Source organism: Mirounga leonina, unplaced genomic scaffold (genome assembly GCF_011800145.1).
Source record: "Mirounga leonina isolate KUSES-001 unplaced genomic scaffold, KU_Mleo_1.0 Mir_92, whole genome shotgun sequence".
Taxonomy (NCBI): domain Eukaryota; kingdom Metazoa; phylum Chordata; class Mammalia; order Carnivora; family Phocidae; genus Mirounga; species Mirounga leonina.
In genome coordinates this window covers 17,327,301-17,339,404 of record NW_023270852.1, presented here as the reverse complement: position 1 = coordinate 17,339,404, position 12,104 = coordinate 17,327,301, and the positions used below count along the sequence as shown (strand labels likewise).

At 45.7% G+C, this 12,104-nt stretch overlaps 1 protein-coding gene across 2 annotated transcripts in view; it reads left to right on the top strand.

Annotated features, from left to right (window-relative positions):
* The window catches only part of PAK1 (p21 (RAC1) activated kinase 1), a 223,369-nt gene that overhangs the window by 71,783 nt on the left and 139,482 nt on the right, over positions 1 to 12,104 (top strand). Inside the window, exon 1 of one of the 2 annotated variants that reach the window (XM_034995450.1) lies at positions 10,974 to 10,996. The exons of the other annotated variant lie outside the window; for it this stretch is intronic. The gene's annotated coding sequence lies outside the window, so the exon portion shown is untranslated. Of the gene's footprint in view, positions 1 to 10,973; positions 10,997 to 12,104 lie in introns of those variants that run through there. 2 annotated transcript variants of the gene reach the window in all.

The window sequence follows — 12,104 nt, the reverse complement described above, 5'->3', positions numbered from 1 at the left end:
CTCGCTCTGGGAATGATCCCTGCCATCAGGAAGCTCCCTAACTGTTAGGACTGTTAGGACCGACAGACATGTAAAAAGCTCATTCAGATACAAAGTGTAATAAAGAGATAACCAAAGTTTCATTAGAAAACCTAAGAGGTAATACCTAATCTTTCCAGGGTAGAGGGAGACCAAGAGGGCAGAAAAGGCTTTCCAGAGGTGGAATCATGTGTTGAATCTAGATAGATGAGCAGGGAATATTGAGGAGAAGAACAAAAAGGAGGAAATGCGTGCCAAGATGAGGGAAGAGCCTGAGGAGACACCTCTAAAATTCTATGAATAATATGACCTTAAAAATGGTTTAAAAGGCACACACACACACACACACACTATATATATATATTCTGAAAATACTGGAAATTACAACCAAGAAAAGCAAATCTTACCCATAATACCTAGCTTTTAAAAATTACATAAGTAAAGCATATGAAAGTCTGCCTACCTTCACCCTTCCAATCCCTGAGAGTAAACACTATCAACAATTTCCTATGCTTATACTGACATATCTGCTATCTCCATTTAAAAAAAAAAACAAAAAATGAGATTATGTTATATAAACTACAGTAGTTGCAACTCAGTTTTTTTTTTTTTTTTTTTGGTCATTGTTTTGTTTTGCACTCAACAACATATGAAGGACATCTTTTCAGGCCAATGCATAGAGAGATCCATTTAACTCCTTTTAATGCCTGCATAGTATTCTGCTGTGTGAATGTATCATTTAGTTATTTAATTAGCCAAATATTGATGGATATTTAAGTTGTTTCCAGATTTATGTAGCCACAATGTACAATGCACATTCTTTTTTTTTTTTTTTAAAGATTTTATTTATTTATTTGAGACAGAGAGAATGAGAGACAGAGAGCATGAGAGGGAGGAGGGTCAGAGGGAGAAGCAGACTCCCTGCCGAGCAGGGAGCCCGATGCGGGACTCGATCCCGGGACTCCAGGATCATGACCTGAGCCGAAGGCAGTCGCTTAACCAACTGAGCCACCCAGGCGCCCTACAATGCACATTCTTGAACTTCATGTATTTGTGCTATTTTTTTCTTGGTAGGATAGATTCCTAAAAGCTGGCTCAGAGTAGATACATGCTTTTAATATTATTAGATGCTGTCAAAGTACCTTACACTTCCACCAGTAGTGTATGAGAGTGTCCATTTCCACACATGATAGGCATAATCAATCATTTTAGTATTTGTTGAGTGAATATTCCTAAGCCCATCAAACTGAATGCAGCAGAAATGATGTATTGGCTCACTCAACATCCAGTTCAGCTGCCTTCTGGTATGTCTCCGTGTACTGGAGGTGGGAAAAACAAATCCCTTTTTCCAGACTTGTTTCCAGCTAGTTAGTGTCCACGAATCAGATGTACTCTTGCAGGACCTGAGTTTGGAACTGAGTTAAGCTGGGAGAGGGGCAGGGCACCCAGTAACTGTTTATACTGGTGTGAAACGCAGGGGAGATGGCGGGGTTCTGGAGCCAGCAGCCTTAAAAGAAGCTTTCCTAGTGTGCTAGGACCACCGCTCCCCTGCTGCTCCCACTAGTAGGACTTGGGGAGTCACTCCTGAAAGCCCAGCCTGGAGTCTTTACTTTGAGCACTTCCAATGATGGCTCAAGCAATTTCACACCCTGAGGTAAGTGTTTTTATGCTTATACTATCTAGAATGGATCCTATAAGCCTGTTTCCTTTACACCCAATTGTTGGACATCATCGAATTATTAACCTCACTGAGGCCCAGCTTCCTTATTTGTAAAAAGGAGATAATAATACCTAGCTTTGGGGATGTTGTGAGGGTTAAATGGAACGATGCCTTCAAAGTGACTGACTCACTCTGTGTCCAACAAGGCTTGTGGGTAATGGATCCTTTTCTCTTCCTTCTTTTTAAGCTCACTCATCCTAGAAGACCCACTTCAGATGTAATCTCCTAATACCCCTGGAGAGGCAGAATTATTGCCTCTGTCTTCTCTGGGCTCCCACTATATTTAATTAATTCCTTTTATGGGTCATAAAGTGTAGTCCTGTGATTTACTCATATATATCTTTGTCTTCCCAGCTAGCTTTGGAGCTCTTTGAGGGCAGAGGTGTTCGTGACCCATCTCTATTTCTAGGGCCTGACACAGGGCAGAGGATGAGAAAAATGTGTTGGTTGAATGAATTAGCCCTCATTCTGCCTCACTGAACTCCTCAGTTTCCCACCCTTTGTGGTAATAGTCAACTCTTGATGTCTCCATTGTTATCTTAGACAGAATCACTTGGCCACAAGAAAGAGGAAGCCTTTTAAGCTAGCTCAAGCAAAGGCGGGTGTATCTGTTAAGCTTTAGGTGAAGGAAACAGAAATGAACTCTAGCTATTCTAAGTAGAAGAAGATTTAAAGAGACATGAGGTACTTAAAAGGTTGTTGCAAATTTAGGAGAATTGAGTTATAGGCTGGAATCACTACCAGAACAACACTGCCAAACGGACTTGCCAGTGGAGCTGCCACCTCTCACACAATTAGAGGCATCAGAAACCCGCCAAATGAAGGACTGATGTTCCAGAATACACACCAGAGCTGCAACCGAGGGCTGCTGCTGTTATCATGTCTCATGACAATGACCTCTCGTCACCCACAAAGTTAGTGGCTGGCCACTGAGATACAGCTGCAGAAAAATCTGGTCCCATAACTGTTCTCCCCAGCAGCAACAGCCAGGGCAACAGGAAAATGCTCTCTGCCTCAATCCTGCCTTCCCAGGCTCTCATGAGCGCCGCTAACTGGTGGAGCCTTCTCTCCCACCCCTCTTGTCTCTGTTTTCTATTGCTCAGTAACCAATGACCACAAACTTACTGACTTAAAAAAATACAGCTTCTGTGGGTCAGGAGTCTGAAAATGACTTAGATAGGTCCTTTGCTCAGGGTCTCACAAGTCTCCAATCGTTGTGTTGGTGGGTTCCTTTATTATCAGAGGCTTCCAAGCCCCCTCAAGTTGTTGGCAGAATTCCTTTCCCTTTTGCTGTAGAACTCATGGCGGTATGCTAAAAATTTTAAAGGCCAGAAGGAGAGTGAGAGTGAGTCTCCTTGGAGTCTTTTTTTAAAAAATATTTTATTTTTAAGTAATTACTACACCTAACGTGGGGCTCGAACTCACAACCCCAAGGTCAAGAGTCGCATGCTCTACTGGTGGAGCCAGCCAGGCACCCCTACTTGGAGTCTTATATACACTGAGAGCACCAAGGAACAGTGACAGTCCATAGTAATGACCTCACCTAGTGCTTACATCTTGGTTTCTAAATACAATTTTTCAATGAAAGGAATCAGAACTCTTTGGAGAAAAGCCTGATTTGAGGGTTTTGGGTCAAAGACACTACAAGAAGAGCCTAAAACATCTTGGACCAAAAATCAAGGAAGTGCTCAGAGAATGATGGGGACATGTCAAAAAGACACTGAATGGTACAACCATTTTAGAAAACAGTATAGCAATTCTTTATTTATTTATAGTTAAGTAATCTCTACACCCAACTTCAGGCTTAAACTCACGACCCCAAGATCAAGAGTCAAATGTTCTTCTGACTGAGCCAGTCAAGCACTCAACAGTTTAACAATTCTTGTAGAGTTAAATATATGCTTACCCTGCAACCCATGCATTTCACACCCAAGAGAAATGAAAACATATATCCACACAAAGACTTGTATATGAATGATCCTAGTAGCTTTATTTATAATAGCCCCAAACTTGAAATGTCCATCAACAGTTGAATGGATAAACAAATCATAGTATATTTATACTCAGCAATAAAAAGAAAGTACTGACTGACACATGAAACAGTATGGATGATCTCAAAAACATTATACTGAATTAAAAACCAGCACAAAAAAATACATACTGTATGATTCCATTTATACAAAATTCTAGAACAGGCAAAATTAATTTATAGTAATAGTAAGCAGAACATTGATTGCCATGGGGGTAGGGATTGACTGAAAAGGGGCACAAGGAAATTCCTGGGTCAGAAGGGGTGTGGTGGTGGTAACAAGGGATATACATTTGTCATAAATCATCAAGGTAAACACTTAAAATAAGTGTATTTTTATTACATGAAAGTTATACCTCGATAAAGTTGATTTTAAAAATTGAACAAAATGGGGGGGTGGTGCCTGGGTAACTCAGTCAATTGATTTCAGCTCAGGTCATAATCTTGGGGTCCTGAGATTGAGTCCTATGGCCCTATATCAGGCTCTGCTCTCAGTGGGGAGTCTGCTTGGGACTCTCTCTCTCTCTCTGTCTGTTCCTCTCTCCACTTGTGTGCTCTTTCTCTCTCTCTCAAAATAAATAAATAAAATCTTTTAAAAAATTTAGCAAAATGGGGTGCCTGGCTGACTCAGTGGGAAGAATGTGCGACTCTTGATCTTGGGGTGATGAGTTCGACCCCACGGTAGGTGTAGATTACTAAAAAAATAAGTAAACTTAAAAAAAAAAAAAAGCAAAAGATCTGAACTGGTACTTCACAAAAGAGGATATCCAAATGACCAACAAACTTATCAACAGGTTTTCAACCTCATTAGTAACCAAAAGAATGAAAATTAAAATAACACTGTAATATCACTACACACCCATTTGAATGATTGAAATAACAAAGATTGATAGCATCAAGTATTGGTGGGGAGGTGGGATGACTGAAACACTCATGCACTGCTGATGGGAATGTAAACTGATTTAATTATTTTGGAAAATAGGTTTGGCATTGTCTCCTAAAGTTGATTTGATAATGTGATCTTTTTTTTTTTTTTTAAGATTTTATTTATTTGACAGAGAGAGACACAGCGAGAGAGGGAACACAAGCAGGGGAAGTGAGAGAGGGGGAAATAGGCTTCCCGCGGAGCGGGGAGCCCAATGTGGGGCCCGATTCCAGGCCCCTGGAATCATGACCTGAGCTGAGGGCAGACGCTTAACGACTGAGCCACCCAGGTGCCCCGATAATGTGATCTATAAATGAAACCTGCTTAGTTTGCCAGTAGACATCTCTGGTACTTGTCACATTTCCTTAGTCCACCTCTGATTTCATCCACAGTTGTGGTGGACCGTTCCAACTCTCCTCCTGCTGCTCGTGTGTCACCTCAAGTGTATACCTCACATCTTTCCTTATTCTGCCTCAGAATCTTCTCCAATATCTGTATTTGCTTGCTAGACCAGCAAGCAAAGCCACAGAGTCCAGGGGGGTCAACAGCCCTGGGGACAATCCTCACCCAATGAGAGATGGAAGCCTTAGGAGGAAAGCTCCCATCTTTCAGGTGGCTTATTCTGGGAGGGATTCTGAGTGCATCTCTGAGGCTCTGGCAGAAGTGAGACCCTAAATAACACACTCTACATTGGCTTTCCTTTTTCCTTCATTCCTGTTTCCTAGGGTCACCTCCCAAATAAACTGCCTGCACCCAAGTATTTATCTCAGGCTCTGGTTTTTGGGAACCTAAACTTGGGTTGATGGTACCAGGAGAGACCCCAAAGTGAGCACTCTCAGGATAGAATTATGGAATGGAATTACTCGCTGATCAGATGGCAACAAGGACTCAATAGCTGGTGATAGCCCCTGATATTCTATGCTGTCACAGCTCAGCTCTTCCCCTGTGGTGGAATGGAAGAACAAATGGAAGAAGTACATTAGATTATGCAGTAGCTCTAGTATAGGGATTCTCAACATTAAAAAAAAAAAAAAAATCACCCTCCTAAGGAGAAAAATTAAGTGAAAAGAATCCTGGGTGGGAGAGTGGCAAAAGGGGTAAAGGTGGTCAAAAGATACAAACTTACAGTTACAAGATAAAGTCCTGAGGATGTAATGTATAGCATGGTGACCATAGTTAACAATAGTGTTTTGTATATTTGAAAAGTTGCTAAGAGAGTAGATCTTAAAAGTTCTCATCACATGGGGCGCCTGGGTGGCTCAGTTGGTTAAGCGACTGCCTTCGGCTCAGGTCATGATCCTGGAGTCCCGGGATCGAGTCCCGCATCGGGCTCCCTGCTCGGCAGGGAGTCTGCTTCTCCTTCTGACCCTCCCCCCTCTCATGCTCTCTCTCTCTCTCATTCTCTCTCTCAAATAAATAAATAAAATCTTAAAAAAAAAAGTTCTCATCACAAGAAAAAAATTTATAACTATATGTGGTAATGGATGTTAACGAAACTTAGGCGGTGGCAATTGCTTTACAATATGTGCCTGTATCAAATCATTGTGTTGTATACCTAAAACTAATATAATGTTATATGTCAATTATAGCTCAATACAAATAAAGTATCCTTAGCCAGAGAAATTGATACTAAGGAATAAGATTTTGTCAAATAGGGCTGATCTTTGGAGGCCATAAACCATTGCAATATCTAAGATATCCATTCTTTTCCTACCTTAGAACAAATTTTCATATCAAATTATTAAATTGTACACCTGAAACTAATACCACACTGTATATTAACTAACTGGAATTTAAATAAAAACTTAAAAAAAAACAAACCAAATTTTCACTTCTTTGGGGGAGATATTGGCCCTGATTGAGAATGCATGGTCTAGTTCTTGCATGGGGTATGCTAATTATGGGGTATGGGGCAATGCTAATTATAATTTCAAGGAGTTGGCTGGATTTTATTAACTATCTTGAATGTCTTAAAGAAAGGGGCACGTGGCTTACTCAGTCGGGTGAGCATGTGACTCTTGATCTCGGGGTTGTGAGTTCAAGCCCCATGTTGGGCATAGAGTTTACGAAAAAAAAAAAAAGTTTATCTAAAAAAAAGCCTTGGGGTGCCTGAGTGGCTCAGTTGGTTAAGTGTCGACTCTTGATTTTGGCTCAGGTCATGATCTCAGGATTGTGAGATCAAGCCCACATTGGGCTCTGTGCTGGGCGTGAAGCCTGCTTAAGATTCTCTCTCCTCTTTCTCTGTCCCTCCCCGCCTTAAATAAAAAAGTAAATAAATACATACATACATAAAAATCAGGTAAAAAAAAAAGCCTTGAAGAAAGGGAATTTCAGGGTCAGGTCATCCACCCATCAATTCAGGACATGGTATGAACTCCAGAAGACCTCTATGGAAGATTTTTATTTTTATTTATTTTTAAAATTTTATTTATTTGAGAGAGGGAGAGAGAGAGAGAACAAGCAGGGGAGCCAGAGAGGGAGAAGCAGACTCCCCACTGAACAGGAAGCCTAATGTGGGGCTCGATCCCAGGACCCTGGAATCATGACCTGAGCCGAAGGCAGATGCTTAGGGGACCGAGCCACCCAGGCACCCCCATGGAAGATTTTTAAAGAACCCTCTTCTGCACCTGGGGAGCAGACTGCTGAAAACCAGGCTCAGAATATAATAGTTAGGGTGGCAGTGATCCCTTGAATGTTCTCTTATGCTAACGTCAGGGTTCTTGTAGGCAGGGAGTGCGACCCTGAGGCCTGGGATGGAGACATTTGGGTAGATGCAAGTAAGAACCTTGTACCGCCAGCACGTAGCCCCCTCCAATTGTTAGCCTACAGCAGTCACCCTCACCCTTGATTTTTTTTTAAAAGATTTTATTTATTTATTTGAGAGAGAGAGAGAGCACGCATGAGATAGTGGGGGGCAGTGGGGCAGAGGGAGAGGAAGAAGCAACTCCGTGCTGAGTGTGGAGCCTGACTTGGGGCTTGATCCTGGGACCCTGAGATCACCACCTGAGCTGAAGTCAGATGCTTAAGTGACCGAGCCACCCAGGCACCTGCAGTTGCCCTTGATTTGACACTGTATGTTTCCTATTGCTGCTGCAACAAACTATCACAAATATAGCGATTTAAAACAACACACACTCATTATTTTACAGTTCTGTGGTTCAGATGTCTGAAATGGGTATCACTGGACTAAAATCAAAGTGTCAGCAGGACTCTGTTCCTTTCTGGAGATTCTGAGGAAGGATCTGTTTTCTTGCCTTTTCCCACTTTTGGAGTTTTATTCTTTAGCTGGTAGCTCTCTTCCTCTGTATTCAAAGGGTGAGTAGAGTGCTTCTCACATTGAATCACATCTCACATCTGACCTCTTCTGTAGTTGAATCTACCTCTTCCTCAGTCTTGTTTCCCTTTTCCACACTCCTCCCCCCTTTCACTTTTAAGGATCCTTGTGATTACATTGAATCTCCCCCGGATAATCCAGAATAACCTCCTCATCTCAAGATCCTTAACCACAAAAATCTCTTTTGTCGTGGAAGGTAATATATTTATAGGTCCTTGGGATTAGAGTATGAACATCTTTAGGGAGCCATTATTTTGTCCACCAGAGACCAAGCAAAAACAGTTTAGATTAGAATTAGTTTGCTAGATTATGACCTTGGGTTAAATTAACCCCTCTGCACCTCAGTTTCCTCATCAATAAAATGGGGAGATACCAGTAGTCTATCTCATAGGGTTATTGGAGGTTTAAAGGAGGCAGTGCTTAGAACAGTGTCTGGCACATAGTAAGCACTATGTAAAGATTTATTTAATACATTTTTAAAAAAGATTTTATTTATTTATTTGACAGAAAGAGACAGTGAGAGAGGGAGCACAAGCAGGGGGAGTGGGAGTGGGAGAAGCAGGCTTCCCGCAGAGCAGGGAGCCCGACATGGGGCTCGATCCCAGGACCCTGGGATTATGACCTGAGCCGAAGGCAGACGCTTAATGACTAAACCACCCAGGCGCCCCTATTAAATGCATTTTTATAACATATTTATTCTTACTGTGTATCAGGCACTGTTCTAGGTACTGGGAATAAGGATAGTATGGATAGGAATGTGACTTGCTCTCAAGGAGCTTAGGAAGTTAGATACACAAATACAGTTACTAGACTGTGCTACCTGCCACAAAAGGCATGGAAGTGTTGTAGGATTACAACACTTAGAACATATTGTGAAGGTTCCAGGAAACTTAAGAAATATTAGTTGAATGAATAAATGAACATGACATCTGAGCTGGGCTTTGCAGAATGAATGGGTAAGTGTTGGCCAGTGAGATAAAGATATAAGGGCTCAGCGATATGAAGAAATGTGCACTCAAAGAACATTAAGTAGCATTTCAGTGTAGCTGGAACAAAAGATATTCCACGTGAGAGGAAGCTAGAAAGACTGCTATAAGCACAAAAGTTGTACAGTGCCAAGTTAAGGAGTCTGGACTTCATCCTGAAAGCAACAAAAGCCTTTCAGAGTCTTTAAACAGGGGAAGGCATCATCAGATTTGTGGTTTTAAAAGACTTCTGTGGTCACCAGCAAGAATGGATTGAATCTGGAGACTGAAAGCGGCTCCAATTGTCCAGGTGACGGTAAGTGAAGAGAACGGCAAGGACTTGAGAAATATTTAGGAGACTCTATATAGTCTCCTAGAGTTGATAACCAACTTGGTAAGGGTGATGGCGGAGTAAGAATGGGGGCTATGTCCAGGTTTCTGGCATAGCGGATTGGGCGATGGCGGTCCATTCACTGACACCAGCAAGTAACATTAGTAAGTTTGGGGGAAATGGTAATAGGTTGTATTTTCTATTATGGTAAAATAGGCATAGAGAGACGGAGTTAAGGATACACAAGTACTATTGATTATGCAGAAATTGTGGCTTAGAAATGTTAAGGTCCTATCACTAAAGTTAGCGCACCTGGGAATTGAAGCAAGGCAATCTGATTCCAGACCCTTTGTCACTAATGTTGTTTCAGTTCTGGACATAGGGAGTTTGAGGTACAGTGGGGTATGCAAGTGATGCTGTCCAGGAGGTATTAGGAAATATACAGTCTGAGCTCAGGGGAAAGGTTTGGGTTGAACGTAGTCTCCGTGGTAGGAGAACAAGGGGAAAGGAAACCCATTCTATCAGTTCACGATAGTTCAAACACCCATTATCCTTTCTGGGTCTCCCGCCTCGCACCTCTACCCACAAAGAAACGAAACAGTATAATAATTGTCTGACTTTGAGGTCACAGGAGATGGGGTATTCAAATTTAGCTCTTGGCAATGAAAGCTAGCAGAAAAGCGGTGGTGCTTTTTAACCTGAAGGGGACCAGCAGGCCAAGGGGTTAGCCGTCTTTTTGGACCCTATACTACACACACCACTAACGCCCCCCCAAATCGTCCCAAAACCTTCCCAGGGAAAGGCCGCGCAAAGGTGCCTCCAGCCGAAGAGGGTGCACGGGGAGAAAAGACGCGGGCGCAATGACATCACGCGGCAGCCGGGTGATTCCCCAGCCTCTGGCGTCATGCGCCGATGACGTCATCCCAGGCGCTCGCCCTCCCCCACGCCTGGGTTGGCCTCCTCACGTGGGTCGGGCAGCGCTCCCGCCCCCTCCCACCTGCGGGAGGCGGGGCGGGCCGGTTTCGGCGGGCGCCGCGGCCTCGCGGGGAGGGGGCGGGGGCCGGTGGGAGAGGCGGTCGGGCCGGGCCCCGCGGCGTACAATAGCGCGGCGGCGGGCGGGCGAGGCGGCCGGGCCGCGGCTGCAGCTGTGCCCTAGGTGCCGGCCGCACTGTAGACGCCCCCTCACGGCTTCCCCCCACAACGCTCCCTCCCACTGCGCTCGTCCCTCGCGCCTCCCCGCCGTCTCCCTCACCGGCTCTGCGGTCCTACTTCCCAGACGCTTTCCCTCAGACTCTCCCCTCTTTCACGGGGCCCCGCGCTCTCAAGATCTCTCAGCGAACTGTCTCCCACCTCGTTCCCCAGAGGCCGCCCGAATCCCCGCACACTCTCGCCCCTCACAGCATCCCCTTCTCCCGCGTCGCCGAACTGCCTCCGGCCCCCTGGCCGTCGCTGACCCCCGCCCCCCAGCCCGTCCTGAGGGGACCCCCCGGCAAGAGCAGGCTGGGGGAGGCGCCGAGCGCGGCGGCGGCGGCGGCGGCGGCGGCGGCGGGAGCGAGAAAGTGAAGCGGCCCCTCGCGCACACCCGCGCGCTCACTCCCCGGCTCGACCGCCGCCACCCGGGTGGAGGAGGAGGAGGAGGAGGAGGAGCGGAGTCGAGCCGAGCGAGCGCGGAAGGTGAGAGCCGGCCTCCCGCGCGGCCGCCGTGGCGTCGCAGGCTGCGGGGTGGGGGCGCGGGGGTGGGCGCGGCGCGGGGTGGGGGCCGGGGCCCATTCATTCCCTGCGGCCGGGCAGGGTAGGCGGGAGGGGGCGCCAGGTAAGGTGAGGCGGGGCGCCGCCCGGCGCGGCCGCGGCTCCTGGCGGACCAACAAAGGCCCCTGCGCACTGCCCGGCGAGGCCGGCGGTCTCAGAAGCTGGAGACCCGGGGAGCCCGGGGGAGGGCCGGAGCGGGGGAGGGGCCGGGAGACCCGACCGGTCTGGGGCTGGGAGCCGCCTCCCTTGCGAACTTTGCGGGGCTCCGGCGCTAAGCCTGGCGGGCCAGCGGGAAGCCAGGCAAAGCGGCGTCGATTCATTCTGCATGGAAAAAGTCCCTCCTGTTCAGGCCGGGGGGACTCACCTCTGGCGTTCACCTCCTTGAAAAACACGGCTGGATGGAGCTTGACTTATGCAGCCCCTCCCCCACCCCGGGAATACCCTGACTTGTGGAGTTAGAAACAAACAAGGAAAGGAGACTGACAGTTACTTTATGTCCAATACTCCATTTCGAAAGACGTGATTATTATGGCCTTTACGGTCTTCGGTGTTTCAGCAGCAAACATTACTGCGGGTACTTTGGAAGAATGCTTTAGAAGTTTTGGTATTTATGTGTGTTGGGAGCAAAGTGCCTCTTGTTTGTTAAACTGCTTGGGTAACTGTCTTACACTTTTTCCCCAGAACTGAAAGGTTAGGGAAGGGTTAGTACTGTGGTTACCAATAAAAATTCAATTCACTAGTCTAGCCCATATTTGAAAACTTGTTCCTGAGAATAATCTTTCATTTTGCCTGCTGTGTCTTTGTCAGGAGAAAACAGGACTCAACAGTATATAGATGCCTCATTGGTCTTACCTTGTGACTTCACCTACTTACTTTGTGATCTTGAGCAGGTCACTCCTAGCCTTAAAATTCCAGGACTTTTTAAGCCCTAGAAATCGGCAGGTATCCAGCACGTACTCAGCTTTGAAGAGTCCGCTGAATAATCCCGCCACTCGCCTCATTCCCCTACCCACCCCCCCAGGTCTTTGCTGGC